Here is a 26,987-nt window from a genome sequence, read left to right as displayed (position 1 = left end):
AGGCATTTGATTACATTAATCGTCTCCCTTATTCTTTTGAGCAGCTGTGAGGATAAGGTCTTATTACCAATTACAGATTAGGAACCTAAGGCTCAGAGAGTTTCTGTCACTCATCAGAATACCACTGCTGTTAATGGGTTAGTGCTCAAGATTCAAACCCAGGTACGAATGATTTTGATGATTTTTGGTAGTTGTGGCCTATAAAGTCTCTGTGAACACTGAATTAGCCAATACTGGACCATCGCTCCTAGGGGAAATACAGAGTTGGGTTCCTACGAGCCTCTGGTCACAACATTTTCTTCAAACGATCAACACATGACCTTGTTTTATGTGTGTTTCTGTTTAAGGACACCTTATTTAATATACATTGCTGATTCATTAACATCGAACTCATAGCCAACAGCATTATAATGCTGCCTGAACGAAGCTTACCTAACGTGCATGTTTTCTCCATAAGGCACATCACAGCCTTCTTGCATTTAGGAACATTACACAGCACTTCAGCATGATGCCATTCTAAACAGTGAAATCACTGACAAAAAGCACAAAAAGGTGACAAACATAGTACCAAACAGAATGCAAATAGGACAGTCGTTTATAGTATGAGAGCTGAAACAAGAAGGCAGAGCATTGCCTTGCTCAGCATCAGCTGGGAACAGGTGTGTTGGCCAGCTCAAATCTTTCACCACTCTGCACATGTCCGTGAATGACTGTGAAATTGTGGTGAGCATTGATTTTAGGGTTACAAATAAATTTTAGGGAGTAGGCGAATTCACAAACACGAAATCCATGAATAATAAGGATAGACTATACATTCATTCATTTGGCAACTATTTATAGTGTATCTATTCCTGTGCCAGACACTGTTCTAGGCATCGGGGATTTAGAAGTGAGCAAAACAAAGCCCCTGTGTTCATGGACCTGACATTCTGGAGAAAGGTTAAATGCAAGTAAATACATCATAGTCATATGGTGACAATCTGACAGATTAAACTGGCGGGGGGGGGGGGGGGCGTGGTGGTTGGGTGGAGGCGTTGCTATTCATACAGAGTTGTCAGAGAGAAGCCTGGGACATAACATCTGAACAGACACTCTAAGGAATCAAGTCACAGGGACATGTGTGGGAAGACTGATCTGGGAAGTGGGAGCAAGAAGTGTAAAGATGCTGAGCAGGAGGCCAGGATGGCTGGAGCTGTGATGGGAGAGGAGATCAAAGTGGGTGGGCAAATGTTGTTGAACTCTCTTCCTTCAAAACCTGGGCTTTTGATGGAGAGCAGCAGTGCTGGGATGCTTCCTAAGTTGTCATAATGTTGGCAAAAGAAAACATCCGTGTACATTTTCTCTTGAGAAGGGCTCAGGTAAGAGCCAAAGAGAGAATCTTTGCAGAGGGATGAAGGCTTTGCCAAGCTCCTCCAGCCCTCTGTTACATCTGACGCTTGGTTGCCTGGCTTAGGGATGTGACTTAAATTTAGCCTGGATCTGGGTAAGATTCTTTGGGAGATAACATGGCCCAGGGCTGCAATATCCAGGACAATTTCATCAGCATTTGTAGTACATCCGAGGAGAGTCACAACAAACAAACCATCCCCAGGACAACAGGAGTGGAGGCGGGAAGCAAGTTCACACAGTGAGAATTAACTTGTGGAAAAATGTTGCTCACCCAATGCTGAGTTCTGCTCTCAGCGCTTATAAGAATATCAGTGTTGTGGCCCATGCTGGAGCCAGCTACAGAAGCTTCAGGAGCTAGACATCCTAAAAGTCAACTCTCACTGCTGACAGATAGGGAAACTGAGGCCCAGAGAGGGACAGGGATGGGCTTCCAATCAAACACCAAGGGAGTGGCTGAGCCAAGACTGGAATTTAGCCTTGTCACCAAACTGTCATTCCTAGACAGTTATTACTAGATTTAGGAGGAGAAGAAATTTGACAGAATTCCCAAGTTTGCAGAAAAACCATCGATTGCACCAGCTGCTGTGTTTGTGCCCATGCCAGCAGGAGCAGCCACTGCTACAATTCAGTTCAGTGAACATTTTTTTTTTGTCCTCAACCTGGTCATTCAGCATCTGGCTCTAGAAGTGCCCTGTGGAAATTTGAGGCCATAATGTGAATCAGCCCCACGAGAAATGTTCTCAGTCAGCAAAGGTGGTCACTACAGCTGGAAGACAGTTAAGGGGAATTAAAATCCCGTTCTATGTTCTTTAGATCTAACGGGGACGGACTCTCCCTTTGTAGCTTGTGTATGGGTGCTTGTGGTTTGTAGGGGTCGCTGGCTACAGATTTCTGCCGCTCTTCTGCGAATCACTGAATCTCAGAAGAAGTCAAATGTGATAGGTTAGGAACAGTGGCCTGCTGGTAAACCAGCTCGCTCTCCGGAGGGTGGGGAAGGGAAACCTTGATTTGTCGTGTTTGCCAATATCTGTGCTATAAGTACCGTTACCCTGGTGGATTTCAAGTTATCAACTGTTTAAGAACCAGCTCGCAGAATTCCCGAAAATTTGACAATCAGCTCTCCCGAGTCAGCTCCCGCCACCTCCAGCACACCTGTGCAGCTCTCCAAAGAGAGCCACCTGGGGGCGGGGCCGGGGGCGGGGATCTGCGGTTGATCCTGCGTAGTTCGGTGAGGTCAGACCTCACCTGAGAGGGTGTGTCTAGTTTCAAATCCTAGATTATAAAAGGAACATTGACAAATTGAAAATTGTTCAGGGGGTTGAGCAAGACATAATTTCAACTAAAAAAACAAAACAAAACAAAAAACATTGGGAAGGAGGACTGCTGGGATGAATATCCAGGAGAAGAAAAACAGGGGGATCCTAGGCATTGTTTCCGAATCTCAGTAGGGCTGTGAGTTACCTGTCGTGGGCAGCAGAATCTGAACTGATGAGGAGGGGCTAGAACAGGGAAGCTGACTGCAGCTCATCCTAAGAACTTTCTGCTGAAGTTGCCCAAAGAAAGGCAGAGCTGCCCGGTGCTGTGGGGAGCGCCCCGCCGCTGGAGGTATGGAAGATGTGGGGCAACCACTAGGTGGGGCTGTGGCAGTGGACACTCCAGGGCCCCTTCTGGTCTCTGGGGGCTGATGCTGCCCTGGAGTCCTCCTCTTTCTCCCATTTAACCAGTTTCATCTTCTCGCTTTCATTCTTTTTTTTCTCTTTCTCCTGTCTGGCCTGGCTCACTTTCTTAGTTGCCTTAGGCTGATTTACCTGGTTTAGCTCCCTCTTTGGACAACGATCTCTACCTGTTTCTAAAGAGAGAAGACCAAGCCTCTTAGCTTTCTCCCTGCCGCTTACATCCCAGGAAGAAAGCAAAAGGCCTCTTCGTCCCATTTTTCTTTGCTTTCTCTTCTCTCTTCCAACATTCTCAGCTCCACATTTGTGACTGAAGAAGGACAAATAAACAAATTGAAACTGAAACTGACTGTTGGCCCTAAAGTGAGGACATCTGGGAGGCTTGCAAGGAAATTTACATGCTTGTCGGGTTTCAGGTTACATATTTTGTGTTGCCTGGTAACGAGCCCCACAGTTTCCTTTCATGCTTTATTCTCCCCCATCCCTTGTTTATAGTGTAATTACCACTGTGACATCATAATCCCCCATTGAACAGCTGTCAGGGGGGCCCAACTGCTGAGTAAACAGGGCTTTACAATCTCTCCTCCCACAGGCTGGTTTACTAAATAGATCAATATTTGGTTTGTAGGCACAGGGATTAGGAGGTGGAAGTGTCTTTTGAAAAAGGCCTGTCTCTTCCCAGGGCCTCCGGTGCACCTGAGAATGCTGGAAAAAAAAAGCCAGGTTCATGGACAAAAAAAAAAAAAAAAAAAAAAATCACTCAAGCGGCTTTCACCTGCCCACGATTTCCCAAAGAGCAGCTTGTCTTTAAGAAGTGAGATCTACTCGAGAATTAGTAATGTCTTAGGTTCTTTATTCTAATGCTTAGAGAATTCCACTTTCTTCTCTGTCTCTGTCTCCCCACTTAGTTCCCCTTTTTCTGTCCCCAATCCCATTTGATTTAATCTTTCTAAATGGATATTATAGCCTCAGGGACTAAAAGAATGACACATGGATAAACAGGAACTAAGCTCCTGAAGGTCTCCCCCCGCCCCCCGCCACCCCACCCCCCACTCCGGGATTAGAAGCTCTGCAAAGAAAGCAACTCAGAGGTTTCTTTGTCAAATTAGAGATTCCTGGTTGATAGTTTGGGAAAAGATGGTTTAGATTTTGCCTCTCTTGGGTCAGGGAAGTCTGACTCAAATGCGCGTAGGAGCAGAGAACGTGGAGCACTAGCCTGAGCATCAGGAGCCGTGAGCTCTAACACTGCTACCCACTGTGACTTGCTCTGTGACTTTGGACAAGTCCCTTGTGGAAGCAACATTAGAACTGGGCTGCAAGGGTCTCCAAGGCCTCTCCCAGGGAGGCAAGGTGGAGTGTCAGACTGAGCCAGGCTCAGAAGCTGGTCCTGACGCTAATCCACCGCAAAGCCTCCTTAAACTCCAGGCAACTCCTTGGAGCTGCATTTGGTTAACTGCAAAAAGGGGAGGGTGGACCCATCACTGTGAGGATTCAATGAGGTAGTGTGTGTGACACACCTAGCTGGGGCAGGGTACTTGGTGGGTGTCTTTTTAAAGCTAACATTGTGTGATTCCCGTAAAAACCAAAGGTATGGTAAAGAAGGCTTGGAGGTCAAAATTAGAAAGAAAGGGAAGAAAAAGAATAGTAATAGCTAACACTGGTGTCACCCCTTCATAGCATACAAAGGCCCTTTCACACGTGATCAGGTCATCTTTACAACAACCTCGAAGAAGGGAAAAGCGACACATTTACTGGTCTCTTAGAGTGGGCCAGTCACTGTTCTGGTTTTTCATAAGCATCATCTTCCATGATCCTCGTGAAGATGGTGGGTCCTTATTTTCCCTATTTTGCATAAAACTGAGGTTCAGAGAAGTGAAATGACCTGTCCAGGGTCACCTAGCTGGTGAGTGTTGGACCGACTCAGGTCCATCCGGTTCTAAACCTCTTACGTTTTCCCCGTATGCCACATAAGTGGCCAAATCAATGTGGAAAGGAAGGCGGCCAAACAATGAGGTGCCAGAAGCTAGTGACCTCGATGAAGGAAAAGAATATTGACACAACATCCAATGCTTCCTTTACAGTTGGCGTGCAACACCTGAGTGCTTTGCTGGTGCAGTCACTCACGGATAATTAGTTGGCCTCTAAAAAGCAAAATGCTTCGACTGGCTGCTGCCTCTTGGACTTTGGTGACTTCCTTTTGACAGGCGATTGTAAGAAGGCTACACATCTAGAAGTGTCCCCTGAAGGCTATATGGGCCAAGAATGGAGGGGAAAGTAGGCTATGGTGAAAGTGGGGGAGAGGTTGACTTCGGTGAATCTACAGAGACCCACTTCCTGATTTTTCTTTGCAAGGAATAGCACAGGCATCCTGTGATTCCTCTACTCCTCCTCGCTGGTGGCTTTCTTTCCTAAAGGCTGTATGGTTTCAGTACAGTTTCATATAGATCTGTCTGTTGATCTGTACAGTGATAACATTCCTCCATACTAAGTCGGCCCAAGATAACTAACCTGTTTCCAAGATCTAATTTTGTACGTGGGAATCTTGCCTTGCCCTGATTTCCAGACGCATGGGCAGGCTTGACAGGCTGTAGCTGGGGGAGGCATTAGGCTTTCCCTGGTGCCCTGAGCAAGCCCTCCTCTTCTCAACTGTCAGCAGAAGCACCTGTCCGGCCTCAGGAGGCACTGTTGTTTGCTGGCTGAGCTCTGTCTCTGAAGGGAAAGTGCCTTAAGACTTAGGTCCCTTGAATGTATCACTCCCGTGTTTATTTGCCAACAAGTCAAATGCACTTTCCAAGAGCCCGTTCTTATATAAGCCTCTGTGAATTATATCATAAAAAAAAAGCTCCAGACCTCTGGGGACTTCCCATAAACCAGTAGTTCTCCAACTGTAGCATGCATTGGAATCACCTGGAGGACCTGTTAAAACATAGACGATGGCTGCACCTCTAGAGTTTCTGATTTGGCAGTTTTAGAGTGGGACCTGAGGATTTGCATTTCTAACCAGTTCCCAGGTGTCGCTGCTGCTGCTGGCGGGGGCACCACACGTGGAGAACCACTGGTCTACACTGTCCTTTCCAGCTGCTTGAGTCCATGGAGCCGCTGGTGGCTGATTTTTTTTTTAAACTGTCGCTCGTATTATTTCTTTCAGTTGGCCATTTTTTTTGGATGCTTTCTTTCATCAGAGTTTTGGGCATGCCCTTCTCCTCTTAAGCAAGAATGCAAGTCAGGTTACTGTCTCTGGCGTCATTTTTCGTATCATCCTGCAGCCGATATCATTTCTCCTATTAAATGTAGAGATGTCCCCAGTCTGCTTTCCCACTCATGACTCTATGTCTCTGGACTTGATTTGCTCTTTGGGCTAAAAGGCCGCCCCAGCCCTGCCTGGTGATTCTGAATTGCATGTCAAAATGGAACTCATGGCACGGCGCCTGTAGGGTCATCTGTGCGCAACCTACCCAAGCAAAGTTTTCTTTCTTTTTATTTAATTGTATAGCTGCTCATACAAAGTTGCATTTCAGCCCTTGGCACGTTCTCGTGTAAGGATCTCTTTGCAGGCTTCCCTTGCCCACTAGACAAAGAGGCACTGAAGGCAGAGACCAGGAAGGACTCCACTTGAGGTTCCCTGAAGTACCAAGCTTTTGGGTCTAACCCTGGTTATACCTTAGAATCACCTGAGGCATTTGCAAAAAATTCCAATGCTCAGGTCTTTCCCCAGACCAACTCAAGCAGAAACTCTGGGGAACAGAAGTATGATTAAGGCCACTAGCCTCCAGACTTCCTATCTGGAGGAATGTTTTCAGTAGCTATAGCTCCATTCTGATTTTGTGCTTTTGTAGTCCAGTATCTTGTCTGTGAGGCAGATGCAAAAGATCTTATGGTTCCCATTTTATAAATGAGGAAAATGCTCTAAGAGAAGATTACTGATTGATTGATTGATTCAGTAAATCATCAGTCCATTGGTTCATTTGTTCATTCCTTCTCCATTCATTCAACCAGTATTTTTGTGGGATCCACTGTGTGCTTGTACACACTGGTAAACAAGAACAGACATTGCCCGTGCTCTCAGGAAGCTTTCAGCCTAGTGCGTGAGACAAACTGATCAATCACTCAAATAAATGTAAAAATACACTCCTGATAAATGCCATGAAGGACGGTGCTCTACTCAGGGGAGAGAAACACAACTGATTTTGGAATCTGTAATAGGAGAGGGCTTGGCCCAGTCCTAGAGGCCAAGGATGGTTTCACTGGCAAAGGTCAGTTGCCTGAAGAGAGGAGGAGTATGTTTACTGGGCAAAGGGAAAGGCAGGGTGTCTCAGGCAGAGGGAGCTATGGGGGCAGCCAGAACGGGGCCTCCTTGAGTCAGGTTTGCACCACCTTTATCCTGTCTCAGCCAAGCCCTTCCTTTTTGTTCTTTTGGAAAGACCAGAGGAAGGTGGGTTGCCCTATCACTCTGCTCCAAGCCTTTTGGTTTGCAGCTGCAAAAGCTCATATTGCATCATTTTTTCTTTTATTAAAAAACTTACTTTTGGGGCCGGCCCCGTGGCTGAGTGGTTAAGTTAATGTGCTCCGCTTTGGCAGCCTAGGGTTTGTGGGTTTGGGTCCCAGGTGCGGACCTATACACGCCTCATCAAGCCATGCTGTGGCAGCATCCCACATAGAAGAACTAGAATGACTTACAACTAGAATATAAAACTATGTACGGGGAGGCTTTGGAGAAAAAAAAAGAGGAAGATTGGCAACAGATGTTAGCTCAGGGCCAATATTCCAAAAAAAAAAAAAAAAAGAATTTACTTTTAAATGGTGGGAAAAACCCTTTTGCCCTACATAATATATGGTCAGTATCAATTAAGCTGGCCTTTAAACATTGCTACTAATAAGAGCCCGTGGATATGCAAGAGGAAAACTGTTCATGCTTGTCCAGCTAAACACAATCTCTTAAACATTCTATTGTGTGACTGCCTTTCTATTTTGGGGCAGTCTATTACATGAAAAAAAAATTGATTCAAGAGGTAAAAGTAGTTAAGGGCTATGCATATCATGGTCTTTAAGAAATAACAGGAAAATCGATTAAATAGAGTACTAAAAGTTCCAATAAAATAAGGATAGCTGAAACAAGCCTGCTCTGTAGAGCACACCTGGTTGAATAATTATACCAGCTACCAATTCTTAAACACTTGTAAGGTGTTACATAATATACCAGCTGTTTTACTTGTGTTATCTCAGGCAATTCCTGCAGAAAAAAATCAATTTTACAGAAGAAAACTCAAGTTCAGAGAAGTTAAGTAACTACTCCCAGGTCACACAGCTAGTAAATGAGATTCAAGTCCACCTGATTCTTAAGCTCATGATATTTTCCAACATTACAGTCTTTTGGGCCTCTGTACCTCTATTTTCTCATCTGTAAAATCAGTAACATAAAATTCATCCCTTTATATGCCTTGCAGAGATAATGGAATAAAAACTGTTATTAGCAATAATAGTACTTTCAGTTTGTGTAGTACGTCAATTTCCAAAGTGCTTTTGTATCCTGAGTGCCATTTGACCAATCAAACAACCTTGTGACATAGGTATTATCATGCCCACCTTCCAGATGAGGAAGCTGAGGCTAAGAGAGATAGGTGATTTGCCCCAGGTCACAGCTCTAAGGATGGTAGGACCAGAAAATTGATACCAAGGTCAGTGCTTGGTCTACCTAACAACAGCTACCTTTTTTTTTTTTCCGCTGAGGAAGAGTCACCCTGAGCTAACATCCGTGCCAATCTTCCTCTATTTCTTTAGTATGTGGGCTGCCAGCACAGCATGGCTGCTAACAGAGAGGTGTAGGTCTGCACCCAACAACCAAATGCAGGTTGCTGAAGCAGAGTGTGCTGAACTTAACCACTAGACCATGGGGGCTGGCCCAACAGCTGCCTTTTTAATTACCAAGATAACTGTAAGAGACTCAAGGTTCCCCATGGGAAGGAAGGATTCATGGTATATTATGTAGGGGGTTATTATCATTGTGGCCATGCTTGTTATTAGTTGCCAAAGGACACTTGTGAAGTGTTTGGTCCTTTTTACCCTCAGCAGATCACTTTCTCTTTCCTGCTAGTCAAACTTTCTCTGCCTTCATCTCTTGGACCTTGAGAGCACGGCACTCATTTTCAGAGCTGCTCATGTGCTCACACTGTTCTTGCAAATTGGAGTCTGAACTTGGTTAGATGCTTGGCTATTCAAGGGCTTTCTTCTCCTTTGAGTGAATTGGAGGAAGTTGGGCTATTCAAGAACTTAATTAACATCTTAGATACATGAATGGCAGCTATACTCATTAAATTGACCTCTGATGTAAATAAATCGATGTGAGAACAAGCCCTTGGGAAAGCTGGATTACAATTAGGAACATTCTTGACCCTTTGGGCTGGCCAAATGGATGGGTTAAGGCCATTAGGGAAAGTATAAATTAGCCACTTGGGGAGAGGAATAAACTATTTACTGAAAAAGAAAGAAGAACTCAGAGTCACAGTGGGTCACAAGTTATGCATGAGACACAGCATGAAGAAGGTTTTTCCGTTGCTGTAAAATCTTTCTGGTTCTCTTTGGGTTGATCTTAGCCGTAGGAGTTATTTTCTGGGATCCTTTGACTTAGAAGATATGAAATGTAGACAGGATCTAGGGATGGTTCTAGAAGGGGTAATGTGATGACGAACTAGAGGAACTACCATAATGCAAATTAGGTTAGGCATAGAAGGAGGCCATATGCTCGGTTGTATTCTGGAAGAATAATGCGTGAGAGGTCAGAGGTCTTCTAGGGCAGGATAAAGGCAGCAGAACAACCAGAGCCGCATCCTTCCCTTCCTCCATCTTCCTGCCAGCCATGACATGGGAACTTCTACCCACTTAACAGTATTGCTCTGCTGCCTGGCTCCCGTCTCTGATTGGTGAGATAGTGAAAGTTCACTTTAGCGCACTTTGTCTTTTGGATGGATAAACAATGCTACTCGTGAAGGGCCTTTGCCTCTTGGGTTCTCTACACTCAATGAGGCAAGTAATCATGCTCCTTGTAGCTGGAAGCTTTCAGACCCAACTTGCCTCAGGTGTGGGTCTCAAGATCTAGAACTTGGGGAAAAGGAGTAGAAGCTCATGCAGGCCTCGTATCTCACATTTTCCAATACCACTTTTCCATCAGTAACACTGATATGTAGACTCCTGTTTGACTCCAGTGTTTCTTTCTTAGTAGATTCAGAACTCCAATGGGCAAGATGTGACTAATTGGTCCCCTAAGCAGCCCCAATAAAACTCCACAAGCAGAAGTGTAGTTTAGTTTGGAAGAAATCCTTCCTTTCATGATTGTGAGATACAGGTAGAAAGAGATCAGGTAGGAGAAGAAGAATCTTCCTTCGAGATGAAAAAGTTAAAGAACTAAAAGAGAGATGAATGTTAAGGACTTTTAAATTCTAAACTGATAGACCCTCCCAAGGCCCCTTAACATTCTGTTATTTGACAGATAATTAAACTCAAAGAAAGGTCCAGTGGAAAAATTGGTGTATGCGTCTTGCTTCCCAGAATGCTCTGAGGAGTGGCTTTTCCTCATGTGATCATAGAAATGTCTTGGATGTCCGTGCAGTTCCAGGTTGAAGGAACCCTCGGTGCTAAAGCATATGGAGTAACTCTCACTGGCCTGGGAATTGCATCTGTTGTCACCAATATGAAAGTACAAAAATTGCTTGTAGAGAAACCCGTTATAGAGACAGTTGGGTACTCAGCTTTTCTGTCCCCATTCTCTCACCCTCCCCAGGCCTGCAGTCCCAGTCAGATTGGTTATCATCCCCTGAAAATGTGGAGCCATTTTGTGTCATACGGAAAGAAAGGAACTAGCATGCCGGGAACTTACCTACATTATATTACTTAATCTTATGAGCAAATGGATCTATTCCTGGCTTATTGAAGGGAAAACCAAAGCTTAGTGTATGTAAATTGCTCAAGACTGAAGAATTTGTAAGTAGTAGAGGCTGGTTCAAATCTAAATCTAACTGATTCTAAATTTCATTCCCAAAAAGTCTGCCTCTGAAAGCCAAAAAGAGTCAGATACTTTTCTCTCTACCTCTGTTTATTCTCTTCTCTTTACCTGAAATATTCATTCATTTTTCTATTCATTCAATAAATATTTGCGGCACTCTTACTATGTGCCTGGGAATTGGCTCAATTCTGGGAAAACAGATAAGGAAGAATGTGCTGCTACCTTCCAGAAGCATACCTGTCCCTCAGGTATGGACAAGGTACGGACAAGAGGAATAAATATAATGTGATCAATTCTGTGAGTTAAAACAAGACAACACTCTTTGAAATCATAGGTAGTTAAGCAATAAACTACATTAGCAGATGGGAAGATGGGTGGAAGGAGATGGAGGGGGTGGTAAAGAGAGGATGCTTGAGAAGGCATTTTTCAGATAATATACATGAAAATGTTTATCATGGTATTTTAAAAATAGCAAACACTAAAAAAGTTCACTTGCTAGTTTTTAAAAATTAAGTCAACAGATATTTATTAAGAGGCCTCTGTATGCCAGTTACCATTTGAGGCATTGAGGATCAAGCAAGAATTGAAGTCCCTGGCCTCAGGAAGCTTACATTTTAGTGGAAGAATCAGATGCAAAATAACAGAAAGCTCTGAACGTAATGTCAGGCAGTGATTAATATGATGATGGGAAATACAGCTGGGTAGGGAGATGGAGGGGAATAGCTGCTATTTCAGGTAGTCTGGCCCTTTGGGGAGGGAGGATGGAGCCATGTGGATTTCCGGGAGGAGAGTAGCCCAGGCTCATGAAAGAGCAAGCCTCTGAAGTCAGCTCGTGCTGCCTGAGGTTGTAGGAATACCAAGAAGGCCAGTGTGGCTGGACAGAGCAGGACAAGGGAAGACTGGTAATAGATGAGGTCAGGGAGGTAGCTAGGGGTAGATCAACAAGGGCCTTGGAGGCTGTGGGAAGACTTGGGAAGCAACCGAATCAATTCATTTAATTGCCATTTCTTATACAAACCTATTACGGGGTGTCTTATTCAGAATAACAGAATATCCCAAACTGGGGGGCTTATAAACAACGAAATTTTTTCCCACCGTTCTGGAGGCTGAAAGTCTGAGATCAGGGTGCCAGCATGGTCATGTTCTGGTGGGAGCTCTCTTCTGGGTTGCAGATGGCCGTTTTCTTGTTATATCCTCACATGGCAGAGAGGGTGAGAGAACTCTCTGGGGTCTCTTTCATAAGGGCACTAAGTCCATTCGTAAGGGTTCCACTTTCATGACCCAGTCATCACCCAAAGGCCCCACCTCTTAATACCATCACATCAGGGGTTAGGGTTTCAAAATATGGATTTGAGCGGGGACACAAACATTCAATCCGTAACACTGGGTACAAGATTGTTCAACAGACATTTACAGTACAATTACTTCTACAAATCTAATGGAAACTAAAATACGTTTTAAGCATGTATTTTATGGGGTTGGCTCATTCCATTCTCAGTTTAATCCAAACTGATATTCCTAATCTCTGGTTGATATTGGCTTTAGAGCCACTTAAAGGCAGGATGTCTACCATCTGAAGCATAGGAAAGTTACCTCTTTAAAGACGATTTGAAATTGTGGAAATATGCAACAAAAATTTCAGATGAACCAGTTGGAAAATTATTGCGTGGATCGAAACCAAAAACTGTCTTCATCTGGACATTTTAATTTGGTTCCTTTTCCAGGTCCACTCAAAAAAACTGATGGCATTTTCACAGATATTCTGCCCTTGAGTTGATTGCAGCAATCTAGGCCTGAAGGAAAGGCCAGGAACTGAAGGCATCAGAGTCTTTCATTCAAGTTCTGGAAGGTTTCAGTTCTAGCTGAACTTACTTTCTCTTGTTCTGGAGTGTTCACAGCTGGGCTTTCCCCATGTGAACACAGACCAGGGAGGTGGCTCCGGGGCCACTCGCAGATCTGGAGAAGCCTGATTTACAGCTCCCACGAAGGGGGTGGGCATCTAAGCCTGCCACCCACCATGAGAACTATGCATTGTTCCCCAGTCCTGGCTCTGCTCCCTGGCAGTCCTGGAGCCCTGGACATCAAGAAGATCCTTGACTCCCTGCTGTTACTGAGGAGGCTGAGCCAAGAGGGAGAAGTGGGAGAGGCTGAGTCAGTCCTTTGAGATATATTAAAGCAATGCTTAGTAGGATAGGAACCAGGAGCAGGGGATGGAAGGGAAATCCCTGTTTTTTTCCCACTATACTTACTTCCCTAAGGAGCTCATGTGTAGCGTTTATTTCCTCAAACTCAAGCCTGGTGGTAACAACTGCCAAGCTCCCACCTAGGTTTGCCTGAATGTTTCTTCCTGATTTTGGAAGATGGTGATTGGGGATCTAGAAGTTTCCCATAAGTCAGGCTCCTCTCCTGTTGCTATTACTAGGGCTCTGGAGGTAGGAAGAAGGGACTCAGCAAATGAGAGTAGGTAGGTCTCTTGGGCCAAAGAATGAGTCCATATCTTTACTAGAAGGTTCCAGCATTAGTGCTCCCTCTTCTGAGGTACCTGTCCAGAGGACAATGGAGACCTTCCCACAGCTGCAGCAAATGTCTTTCCCACTCACCATAACCCACCCAGTTCCCTTATGAATCTTAGGTGCATCAACTCTTTCCTCCTGTTGGGGACACGTCTTTGCCCAGGAATATGAATCCTACTGACCTCAGGAGGCCTACTTTCATCTCCACAGTCTTCTTCCGTTTCCCCAGTGCTGAGAGTTGCTCCCATATTTCATTAATACTCAGATTAAGCCCATCTGTGTCCCTCACAAAATCTCCCTGACCCCACAACCACAGCTGAGGAAATTGAGGCCAGAAACAGCAAATGGCTTGTTTTAAGTCTCAGACCTCCTCCTTCCCCCCACTTCTTTTTTGGAGGGGCCATTGCACAGAGGAAGGCTACAAACCAAAACTCTTCTACAGTTGTTTTCCTGTAAACACTTTGAGGGCCTTGTAGGGAAATGGCTTCCTCTAATCCACGCATGGATGAAACCCCCAGACCACATGGCTTCCCTCACCCCATAGTTACCCTCCTCAAGGGACCCACCCTCCCTCATACTCCCTTCCTAGGGGAAGAAACACTTCAACAATCACTGTGGCGATAAGCATTGGGAGGTCTAAAAACAGGTATTGAAATGTTTCAACTATAAAGGCAGCTTTTGGAAATTGCTCTTGCTAGGTTATCTTAACTCTGGGCTTTAATTAAACTTTCTAGTATAATTCTTGTGTAATCTTGGTAAGGATTTTAAATGGCTTCTGACTCATTTTCTTAAAATTAGACAAATACACATGACATGCACACACACTCACACACACACTTACACCTCAGGCACTCGCACATCTCTTACTCATTCCACATGCTAGATTCAATTTGATTTTTCAGTGTGTGACCTTGTAATTAAGAAGTACACTTTCTTTGAAGAGACAATTACAGTTATAGATGGCAGTGAGCGGGAAGCTCAAAGGATGTTCCCCAGTATTAATCATTTGCATTACCACTTAGAAATCTTGCTGAAGTTTCAAAATAATAAAGTGGGAATGCTTATAAAAGTGCCAAGAACACTTCTCTGCTTGAAGCTGTAATTACTCAAAGAACTGGTATGTCACCGTGAGGGTTCAGGATGGATTCTCTCTCCTCCACTTCCACCTCTACATCTGATTTATAGAATCTTTGCGTGTCTGAGCTACAACTCAGAAAGCGTACAAACTCATTTCATTTAACTCGCTCGGTATAAATAAGGCAGCCAAGTACTCAAGAAGGAAAGTGACTTGACCAATGTCCCACAGGGAACTGCTTATAAAGTTGGACCAGGGCCCTGTGGATCCTGATTCTCAGTCTAGATTGTCCCATTACCCCAGCTATTCCTATCCAACCTGAGGTTAGAGGTAGTTTTTCAAAAAGACGCTTCCTAACCCCAACTAACCTAAGTAGGGAAGGCCAGGCGATGGGACAAGTAGATACAGACAAAGCTGGGCATATCTAGAGGCAAGACTACTTCAGCAATGGCTGAAGGAACAGGTGATGTTCACAAGAGTGGGTCTGCCCCTTGAAGGTGGAGCCCATGATTTATTTATTCTGAAAAATATACTAAGATTAGTACCTAGATAAAGGAACAGACATTTAAGGAGCCTTATGATGCAACTGACGCTTCAGGCATCGCAAACATCCTGGAAGATAGGTTAATGTTATCCCCATTTTATAGTTGAAAAAACTGAGGCTCAGGAAAAACTGTGCCTTGTATAAAGTCACTTAGCTAGGAAACAGTGGGGCTATAACTCAAACCCAGGCCTTCACTGCTCCAAAGCTTATGTTCCTTCCATGTTACTCCAATGTGTTTGTTGAAGTAAGGCAGTGGGTGGAAACAATGGAGGCAGATTTCAGTTAGATTAACTCAAGAAAGTAAGAACTGACACAGATGTCTAAAAATCAAGCTGACTGCATTGGATGGGGCAAGTGCCCTGTTCCTGAAAATGTGTGAAAGGAAGCTGGTTACACCCATGGTGGGGATGTTATGAAGGATCTAATCAAGGGAGGAGCCAGTTGGTTGGGGAGCAGGTATTGTCTCTGCAGCCCACGGGGCTTCCTTTTGGACTCGACATAAGCCAGCTCCCTGTATGAAGCAGTTATTTGTTAATGTGTGGGATATGCAGCAGAACTTCCAGTGGTTTCACTACAGGTCTCCAGGCCTGTGCCTTTGTCCCTTTACAGATCATTCTCAGCACAGTGGCCAGGGTAAAATGGTGGTTCCCAGAACTCTCACCCCCTTTTCTTGCTCTACTATTTTCCGTAGCATTTATCACTGTCTAGCCAAACTATCTAATTTACTCATTGTGCTTATTTTTTGTCTATCTTCCCTGTCCCTCTCCCCCAACAGAACTTAAGCTCCATCAGGAAAGGAATTTTTGCTTTTTTTACTAAAGTAACCAAGTACTTAGGACTATTGTTTGGCAAGTAAAAGTCAGTCGCTAAATATTTAGGATAAATGAATGGATGGGTGTTCTTGTAAATTTTTTAAGATTGAGGACTTCTGCAGAAAGGGGCCTCCTGTTTCTTCCTCCTGAATGCTTGACTGAAGCCATCGTTCATTGACATCTAATAAGGATGTCTGAGATACAGAAATGTATTACAGATAAGAATGTTGGGCCCTAGACTATGGCAGTTCAACAGCAATTCCAAAATGGAATAAAATAGAGATTTCTGAGGTTCAATTCTGGAGATGTGAGCTATTTCACATAAGGAGGGAACAGTGTTCTGGGGTGTAAAGGATGCTGGACTGGGAAACAGAATGCTTGAATCTAAGTTATCTAGGTCCCTTTTCACTTCTGCACATGCCATTCATTCATTCATCATCTGTCCATCCACCTACCTGCTCACCTACCCAACGGTCCATCCTCCATCCATCCATCTATCCAACAAATATTTCTTAAGAAATTGCTGTGCCTCAGGCGTTATTTTAGGAGCTGGGAACACAGCAGTGAAGATGATAGCAAGGGTCCAGCTTTCCTGGAACTTATAATCTAACAGCTGAGATAGAAAAAGAGCCTGAAAACATTAAGCTTACGTAATTTGAATTTATGATAAACACTCTGAAGAAAATGAAACAGGGAAAGGAAATAGACATTGTTGAGTTTCATGATTTCAAAGTCCCCTTCTCTCTCTGCTGTTTGTAGATCTATGAAGTTAATTCCTCCTTTAAAAACAACACCCCACAATTAAGCCACCCAAATAACACCAGATAGAATTCAGGAAATATTATACCAAAGCTCTCCAAGTACATTTTAAAAAGTATTGTCTCTTTTAACTAGAGTTTGATAATTATGCTTTGATATTTTTTATCTTAGTTTCATTGAATTTAAGCAGTAATGTTATGTAATTGTAGGCATGTAATATAATTTAACTCTAAAAGCTTCTTGTTTTGACTCTGTAAACACTTATTGAGCACCTACTCAGGTGGTAGGTACGATGCCAGGTGCTGGAATTGCAAAGAAGAATATGCTTCCCTTCCTCTTAAGAGAGTGAACATCTCCTGGGACATGTAAATAAATAGTGACAGGGCACCAAGCCAAGCCGTAAGATCTTTTAAGATAATGTTTGAATGAAGTACTGAGGGGACACAGGGGAGAAAGTGACTAACCCTGTCTGGGGGTGTTAGGGGAAGGTCAGGGAAAGTTACAAAGAGGAGTCGACTTTTAAGCTGAGTCTTAGGGAATGAAAAGCCCTTGCATGTACTTGCCACTCATCTATATTTGAACTCAGTCAAGATGATGCAGTGGGAACATTAGTCATCCCATGAGGCCCTTGATATGGGAATAGGTTGGCCTAGTTTGAAAAGAACAGCATGGCCATTTCGGCTCCAACAAGCTACAACATGAGAGTGAAAGTTTAGCAGTTCTGAAAACATACAAGGAATGTGTGCAACCTCAGTTGTTTAATAAAAATTAAAAAAAAGAAAAGGAAAGAAAATAGAGTCTTATAACAACTTTTAGGAAAAACTCGCAAAGTCCATGAGCTTTTAACAAATGCCCTGCGATGCCCTCTTTTTCTTTCACCTCTGGGAAAACTAAGAGAACATGTGCCAAAGGTGGCCTGCTGGAGTCCTACTCCATCTGCTATGGTAGCCCCTCCATGGGTTGTTCTAGTGAGTGGACACAGGCCATCGTGCAGCCCAGCATGGCTGTGATGGCTAGAGAAGGGAAGCTGGTCAATTGGCCTTAGACAGACACAAATAGCTCCTCCTACTCTAACACCATAGCTCAGAGTAAATAAGATTGTGTCCCTCGTTTGCACTTGTACAGACATTAGGTCATTTAGCCCTCACAATGCCCTGTGAAGTAAGATCATCTTCCCTTCTGTTTGTGGACAGGGAACTGGGAAAAGGATAAGTGAAGTAACATGCCTTTTCTAGAACTAGAAAGGAGCAGAGCTGAGGTTCTAATCAGATCTTTTGAAGATCAAAAGAGATTATTTGGAAATTTCAGAAATGATGCAAAAATGAGTAATTATAGACATCTGTTTGCAACAATACGGCAAAGTGGATATGCAGAGAAACAGTCCTAGAAGAGGTAACCTAGAGAGTTAGATCAAGTCATTTTGTAAAAGCATGACTGAGCTTGTGGTAAAGTAAGAAAAACACTTACCTTAGGCGACGAAGTCTGGAACCTGAGCACAGTGGGATGTGATTACAGAAATTATTGCAAAAAAAAGGGGGATCTGCTAAGACGTCCTAAATGTGTGACCTAAAATAAAACCTGCCTCATAGAGGGAGAGAGCAGTAGACTTGATAATTTTGCCTTTGGCTCTTGGTGAAGCAGCTGAGCAGGGAGTTGGAGGGAAGGGAGTGTATTTCACTCTTGAGAATGTCTAACCACAAGCCTGCCTAGACCCACATGTCTAGAATTCACTCTACTTCTGTGGCCCCAAAGCTCCAAAGCATAAGTTTAGTTTAAGGTGGCTTCTGGTTAGTAGTGTCCAAAATATGTTTCATTGGGATTCTAGAATGAGAGAATAGTAGGGAAGCAAAATTTGAAGAGATAATAGATGAGAACTTTCCAAAATTGACCAGTGAAAAACACAAGTGCTCAGTCTCAGAAGATTCAATAAATCTCAAGCAAGATCAATAAAAAGATATCTGCATCTGAAATTTCAGAGTAACAAGGATGAAGAGAATATCTTAAAAGGACTTAGAAATAAAAGATGATCAACCAAGAATTGGAAGATTGACAGCTGACTTCTCAGTAACCTCTTCCTGATGGAGATTAATATCAATTACTCCTGTGAGTGTGGTGACTTCTTTCTTCATTTGTTCTCTTGGTATGGGGATCCCAGAGGGGCCAGGTGGTAGCCAGAGCTTAAAGTTCATTGGGACTCTTATTGTGTTTCCAGGTAGAAGTATTCATCCTTTGGGAAGCACAATCTCTAGACCTGTAGAGCCTAAGACTTCAGGGATGGGAAGCATAAATCCTCCAAGTGGATGATAGAGGATCATGATAATTAAGTTCACTTCTGCTTCTACCTCTTGGCTCCTAGATCCATGTATTCTATCTATTGAGAATATGTAACTACATAAAGATCATTGCTTTAGGGTATAGACACCTCCTTGAGGATAGTACCCTATCTTAGCAGAGCATCCTCTCCAAGATGGCACCTCAGCTACATCTTAAAGAGGCCGTTCCACCATTCTGTTGGGCCGATGGGTTCTGAGTGGTATGGATTGTGAAAGGAACATGGATTCCCATGGTTACATGCCCACTGCTGCACCTCCTTTGCTGGAAAATGTGACCTTTGATCTGGGACAATGTTGTATGAGATCTCATGTTGGTGGATCAAATATTCTGTGAGTTCTTAGCTACTTGTACTGGCCAAGGCTCTGCAGGCAGGAAAGGTGAATCCATTTCCAGAAAATGGGCTGATCCTAGTCAATATGAATCACTGTTCTGTCTACAGTGAAAGGGGTTGAATTGTAATCAGCTACGAAACAATGAAGTTGGCTTTCCCTGAAGTGGCTGATTTGTTTCCTTGAGGGTTGGTGCCACATTAGGGCTCAGCACTGGCTTCTGTTGCTGGACGTTGGCAGTTGCAATAGCTAGGTCACCCTTGATGAGTTGGGGGCCATACTGTTGGCTCAGTCAGAGCCTGTATCCCTGCCTCTATAGCATTTCTTCTCACTTCAACCTTTACTTTGTGTAGGACATCTGCTGGAGCTAAGAATTTAATACTCTCTGCAGCTGGCCATTGAGTAATCCCTTTCCAGATCTCATTTTGGAGTCTTTCTTTTAGGACCACTTCTCGTGTCAATTATAGTAGACTGGTTTCCTGAAAATAGACTCTGAGACAAGAGTTGTTTGGAGCATGCTCTCAGGAATTACACCTGTAATCATGGGGTGAGGCAGGCAAGATTGGGAAGAGGGAGGAGCTGCCCCTCAATATGGTTGCCATCGATGCCTCAGCCAGTCCTAGGGAACCTCTGGAGCCAGGATGGCTCTTCCGAGTTTTTCCAAACTTAGACAAGGGGCTGGGTGTTTGTAGCCCTGCATTGGTGGCAGACCAATGGCAGAAGATGTAGCCATGCCAGAAGCAATTCCCTGAAGCTGAGGGCCATCCCCACTGAGGGGTACAGCTCTGAGTGGTGTAGCCGATATTGCCGTCTTCCAGGAGATGATGCTTGGGCTCTGAATAGTAGATCAGATACAGCACAACAGCACCCATAGCACTTCTCTCCACAAAGTCTATTTTTTAAAAATAATAGACCTGTTCATTTCAATCATGCTTCCCAGGATGTGTAGCAATTTCACAAGTTCAACCGTCCTTGGTACATGTATCTAGTCCTTTAAGGAGCAAGCATTTTCTGTTCTTCATGGCTGTGTTTGGAATTTAGGATGAATCCCCATACCAGTCAGATTTCTGTTAATGCAGGACTGAAACGAATTTGTAACAGGAATGTTTACTGCTTAGCAAGCCACAGAATCCATGTGACATTTATTTGTAACATTTGTTAGTAGTATATTTAGCACCTCAATTTTGCAAATAGGGAAGTTATTTTACATACGTTGGGGGTGGGGATAACCACGATATTTAAGAGTGTAAGAACTGTGGATTTTTTTTTTTTTTTACACAGGAATAGACAAAGCAGAAAAAGGTTTACTCTTAAGCTGCTAATGCTTCATCTTCAAGGCTACTCACTTGCTCAAGCCTCTTTCACATGGTCATATGATTTTTTAATATTTGCAAAGAAAGATATTTGTATTTTTTTGTGATTTCATTTCTCATTCCAAATAAATCCTCCCTTTTATAATCTCTTATAATGTTTGTTGTATTTGTAATTTAGTGTTATATTTCTTAAAGAGCACTTCCCCAACTGTATAAAAATAAAATGGAATCTACCCCTGGACAAGAATGAGCAGGAAGTTGCTCCCTGCCTAGTTATGAATATTTGATCTCCACTGGGAGACAGACAAGTTGATGCTTATTGGCCTGAGACTGCCTAGGCTGAGATTTTGAATATTAAAATGTGTTCAGTCTCTGGCTGACTATGCTTATACAATGACTTGTCCTTTGAATCAAAAGCATGTTGCTAATAACTTACATATGAACAGTATAAATACTTACATCACTGCAGTTTTAGTTTCTGAATAACTTACAAGTTAGTATTACAGATGAGGAAACCAAGAATTAGAGAACGTAAATAACTCACCAGATGTCACAGGGTTAGGAAATGGCAAGCTGTAACTCAAAATTAGCCTCTATGATTCCTCACCCATGGGGCTTGCTACTATACCACAATATCCTTTCAAAAGAATGCTTATCTAGATCTCTATGGCAATGTTTTGGGATTTTTTTCCTACTAAAATGACAAGAAAAATCTCCCAAACATGTCCAAAGATTTGTATATTTCTATCTCAAGGCTTAGTCCTGGAGTCAAATTATGTAGTCTATTTAAGCAGGAGAGCTTCAGATGGCACTAGAGGACGTGAGTGTGGAGAGGAGTAATGGAGAGAGATTTAGGAGGTGGAGTTTGTAGAATTTGGTAGTGACCTAGATGAGGGGAGATGAAGAAAAAAGTCAAAGATGAATTCCTTGGACGGCTAGATAAAGAATGGTGTCATTACTGAGAAATCAAGCAGAGATGGTGTGGTAGACAGAATAATGCCTCCTCCCCATCTGCAGAAATGGTCCTCAAAACCTGTGAATTTTACCTTACGTGGCAAAAGAGACTTTGAAGATGGGATTAAGTTAAAACTTTGAGACGGGAAGATTATCTTGACTTGTCTGGGTGGGTCCAATGTAATAACAAAGGTCTTAAAAGAAGGAGACAGGAGGATCGGAGTTACAGAAGGGAAATATGATGATAAAAGCAAAAGCAGAGCTCAGAGAGAGAAAGAGATTTGAAGATGATGCACTGCTGGCCCTGAAGGTGGAGGAATGGACCCTGAGCCAAAGAATGTAAGCAACCTCTAGAAGCTGAAAGGGCAAAGAAGCTTTCTCTCACAGAGCCTCCAGAAGGAATGCAGCCCTGCCGACACCTTGATTTTAGGACTTCTGACCTTCAGAACTGTAAGATAATAAATGTGTGTTGTTTTAAGCCACCAAGTTTGTGGTAATTTTTTACAGCAGCCCTAGGAAACTAATGCAGGTCATAAAGTAGGTTTGGAGTCAAGGGAAGAATGCAAAGTTAGCTCTGGTCATGTTCAGTTCAAGAAGCTTAAAGAATGTTCTGGTTGAAATTTCTGGCAGAAAATTAGACATCCAACTAGGGACTTTATCCAGATATAGCTTTCACAGTTATAGGCATGTGGTTAGGTAATAGCTGAAGGCATCAGAGGAAATGAGATCCCCACAGGGAAGAAAGAGAAGAAAGTGTTCTCCTTTGGGCTCTGGTGTACACTAACCCTAAGGATGGACAGAGGAAGAAAAGTTTGTGAAAAACTGAGAAGGATTAACTCAAGGGTAAAGGAAAAACATGGGAGAATGGCATCACCAAACCCCACAATTAAAGTAGTTTCTAGAAGGAATTGGTGGTCAGCAGTTTCAAGCAAAAGTAATTCTGCAATGTGTCTGTGTGCTTGGGAGTTATTGCATATGGACGTTGCTGGTGGCCCCAGTGAGTGCAGTGTCAGCTGTATGATGGGAATAAAAATTCAGTCAGACTGCGGAGTGAATGAGAGGTCAGTAAGTAGAGACTATGAGTGTAGGCCATTCTTTCCCGAATGTTTGCTGTGAATCCATGGAGACAGAGGCGTCCATAATTTGTAGAAGCTGCAATTCTCAGGGAGGGAGTTGAGCCTGAGCTGCAGGAAGTGACATTTGCAAAGATGAAGGGCTCATGGGATCTGTCAGGAGTAGAAATGAAGAACACTCATATTTGGCTGCCCTCATTTATTGTAGCCTTATTACATTTTGTATCACCACCATTTGTCTCCTTATTTAGTTGGCCACGCTAAAGAAATTCAACACTTCAGGTTTTGCTTTAATTCAAAATTGTCCTGTTCATTTTGCCTCTGTACCATGTCTCTGTCTGTAGCTCCTCTTGGATATGTTTCTAATTCTCAGCTGGGCATCTCCACTTAGATGTCCCAGGAACCCACAGCCAGATAGTAGCAAGAAGTCAGGACTCATATGGCTGTTTACTATTTACTTATATTATCTCTTTGAGTCTCTATTTTCTGAATATGAAAAATGAGGATAATGTGGTGCTCTGGAAGTTTCTTGAATGAGGATTAAATAATGATAATTATATTAAAAAATTTCTCAGCATATAGTGTCCAGCATATAATAGGGTCCCTACCACCCCTCTGACTGTCAATGTCCTTATCTACCCATGAGAGTACAAATATCATCTTCATAGGGTTGTTATAAGGATTAAAATAGATCACATATGAAGAGTTTCCATCATGGAGGCTGACAAAATGATACTAATCAGTGGTATCTCCTTCATTCATTTATCCATTCATTCATTTATCCAATATTATGCACTTGGACCATTTTATTTACCCAAAGGCAGGCAAATCCCACCTTTGTCTTCTGGAAAGAAAATTTGGCTTTCTAAGTCCCATGCACCAGCCCTGGCGTGGGTGACATGGGACTGAGCAATCCTCTAACACCTCTCTTCATTCTTTATAAGTGTCTTCTGAGCAACCCATCCTAGTAGAAGTACTTGGCACCCTTCGTTTGTTTTGCCCTCCATTCCCACAGCTGCTGTTGTGAGCCTTTTTCATCTCTATTCTTGCAGCCTGGAAACAGTAACTCAGATTCCAAAGGGCAGTTTGTCCCTCATCCCAAAGAGTTTCCCCCTGTTTCTTTCCTAATCCAAAGAACTTAATCAGTATGGAACTTGCTTAATTCTCCTCAAGACATTTGGACAAGCGTTCAAGGCTGTCCTAAAATTCTCTCCAACTTAAGAGAGAGAGAGAGAGAATATATTCATCTTTGATAACACAGATGAGCAGCAAGCCTTGCAAGCTTTTTGGTTGTGAGGGGCAGCTATGATGTCAAGATTTAGTGATGCAAGCCCAGTGGTTCTTGGTCTGTGGTTTCTAAGCCCTAAAGGCTGGCCCACAAGTCTTTTTCAAACTTCAAAATGACTGCCCCACATTGTGTGCTTTCCCATGATTAGAAGGGGAATTTATCAATTCGGGAGTTCTGAGTTTCCTGTATATCATTAGTAAGAGGAGGATAAATTTTTACATATTAGGTTCTGTTTCCTTGGTAGATGAAATCATTCATAGCATCATCATGCTATAGGATAAGTGGAACCAATTCTTTGGTATTAGGAACCATTGATGGAGGGGAAAATATCCCACACTGGGCAGCAGCAGAGTTTTCACATGATAGATGATCAATAAATGTTCATTAAATGAATGGATGGCATTTTCTTCTGGATCCATGTCTACCACTAAGTACCTTGACCATAGAGAAGTCACTTTATCCCCAGACTTCAATATCCTCGGCGGTAAACTGCATTGGATAATACCAGAAGCGGTATATCCAAATATGCACAGTGGCCAGATGGGTAATACATGAGATACTATGTAGAATAGTAGTCAACAAGGTGGCTTTAATAAACTGTTGCACGTATGGTAACATATTTACAGGTTCTGGGAATTGGTGCATAGACATTTTGTGGGGGGAGCATTATTCTACCCAGTACACTGGAGTAGCTGATATTTGGGCAATTCAGACAAATGCTGGGCTGTGAGCTTACTGAAGACAAGAACTCTGTTCACATTCACTTTTCTTACCTACATATGGTTGATGTTCAGTCAGTGTTGATTTTTGAACTAGTGTAAATACAGGATGTCATAGTAACAATGACCTCAGCTATCTAGTCCAATGCACTCATATTACAGATCAGCAAATAGAGGTCCAGACAGGAGAAAGATTGTGAGTAATTGGACTCTTAGTCTATGGCCCACTCTACTATATCCAGGTTTTCTTAGAACACTAGGAACTGTAGCAACGTTCCTATAGTAACGAGAAAACAATCAACTGTGCTCTTATTCAGAAAAGGATTGTGTGAAAGTAGCGTATCCTTGAGATATTAAAGCAGGACAGGGGCTAATAGTGAGGTGCCCTGAATGAATCTGGAAAGAAGAGAAGCTCCCAGAAAGTTGAACTTTAAAATAAACATATTGTGCATTAGCGTAGAGGAGGGGTTGGCAAGCATTTTCTGTAAAGAGCCAGGTAGTAAATATTTTAGATTTGCAAGCCATATGGTCTCTGCTGCAGCTCCTCGCCTCTGCCATTGTAGTGCAAAAACATTCATAGATGATGCGTAAGTGGATGGGCATGGCTGTGTTCCAGTAATACTTTATTTATAAACATTGAAATTTGAATTTCATATCATTTTCATATGTCACGAAATATTGTTCTTTTGATTTTTTAAACCATTTTTAAAAAGTAAAAATCATTCTTACTCCATGGACTCTACAAAGCAAACAAATAAAGCTGTAGTTTACTGACCCTGGAACAGAGTCATGGTCACCAGAAAGAGATAAAATGGCTCTCAGGCCGCAAGACTCTCAGGTGATCTAATCAAAGATATCACCACCTCTAAAAAATGAGTGTGCCAATCTGAAGGGAATTTGGCTAACCAAAGAAACCACAAAGAAGAAAAGACGAGGGAGCATCATGAGGCAGTCAGGGACAGTGGCCCCTTCATAAGTGACTCAGGGAAGAGTGATCTTGGCCAAAGGAGATCACATATTGGGACTAGATTTTTTTAAGTTCATTTTGTAATGGGAAAGGATATTTTAAGCTATGTTAGCTGAACATCCCATTTTTAATTGAAAAAAAGTATATATATATATGTGTGTATATATATGTGCATGCACACATATATATGGATGTATTTATACATCCATGTATATATGAGTATATTTACGTACATGTATATATATGTCAATATCTGGTTGATTCTTAATCACTTGCTAGCTCTATGATCTTGCTTAAATGTCTTTATTTTTCTGAACCTCTCCTCATCTGTAAAACAAGGGAGATAATAGTACCCATGTTATTGGGTTATTTTGAGAAGTAAATGAGATAATATGTGAAATATCTAGCATATAGGAAATGCTTACTGTGGAAAATACCAGATAATAACTCTCATATTTGGTGTCTATAGTATATAAAAATATACATACATATATATGCATATATGATATATATTATGCACATATATGATATAGATATTATATACATATATCATATTATATGTCTGTACACACACCCCAAGGAAATATAATAAATCACACTAGGTATCCTTCTAAATATGCTGTTTTGAAATTTGCATTTTTCCCCTGATATGTCATGGCTAGCCAGGAGATAATACAGAGCAGGGGTTGAGAGCTTGGCTGCTGTCATCTGACTGCTTGGTCTTGAGTCTTGGTTCCATAATTTTAAGAACTTGATTAAGTTACTTCAGTTCTCTATGTCGTGTTGTCTTTCCCCTAGACTACAATAAGAACAGTGCACAGGGCTTCTTCAAGGATTAAATGAGAAAATATATGCAAAATTCTTAGCACACCTGACATCTAGATAAATAAATAAAAGTTATTAGCACACAACTCAGCTTATAGTAAATAACAAACATTATTCTAGAAAAATGCAAGTTTAGTATTTCAGAAAATATTATAATGACATCGAATATTTGTTCAGCGTTCTCAAAAAACCCTTAGGATGGCAGCAAGAGAGGACACATGGAAAAAATCTGTTTGAGAAGAAAAAGAAGTATTAAAATTATTTCCTACAGCAAGGACAATAGAACATCCACAAAAAGAGGCTGTCACTTAATAGTCAGGATAATGCTTTGCATTTATGCAGCATCATAAATAAAGCAGTTTTCAGAAGTAACACCTTTTCAAAGACATTACTAAGCACGATTCTGAATCATCTCCAGATTACT

General features: G+C 42.5%; 1 long non-coding RNA gene across 1 annotated transcript; it reads left to right on the top strand.

Moving 5' to 3' along the window:
* The first annotated feature begins 2,740 nt into the window (after positions 1-2,740).
* Positions 2,741-20,789, top strand: LOC124238599 (uncharacterized). The gene is made up of 3 exons (XR_006888341.1): positions 2,741-2,994; positions 18,738-18,864; positions 20,706-20,789. It is a non-coding gene; the product is annotated as an uncharacterized LOC124238599 (long non-coding RNA).
* The last annotated feature ends 6,198 nt before the right edge of the window (positions 20,790-26,987 follow it).

The sequence above is a fragment of the Equus quagga genome, chromosome 1 (genome assembly GCF_021613505.1).
Source record: "Equus quagga isolate Etosha38 chromosome 1, UCLA_HA_Equagga_1.0, whole genome shotgun sequence".
NCBI lineage: Eukaryota > Metazoa > Chordata > Mammalia > Perissodactyla > Equidae > Equus > Equus quagga.
This window is presented reverse-complemented; position numbering and strand designations above follow the sequence as displayed.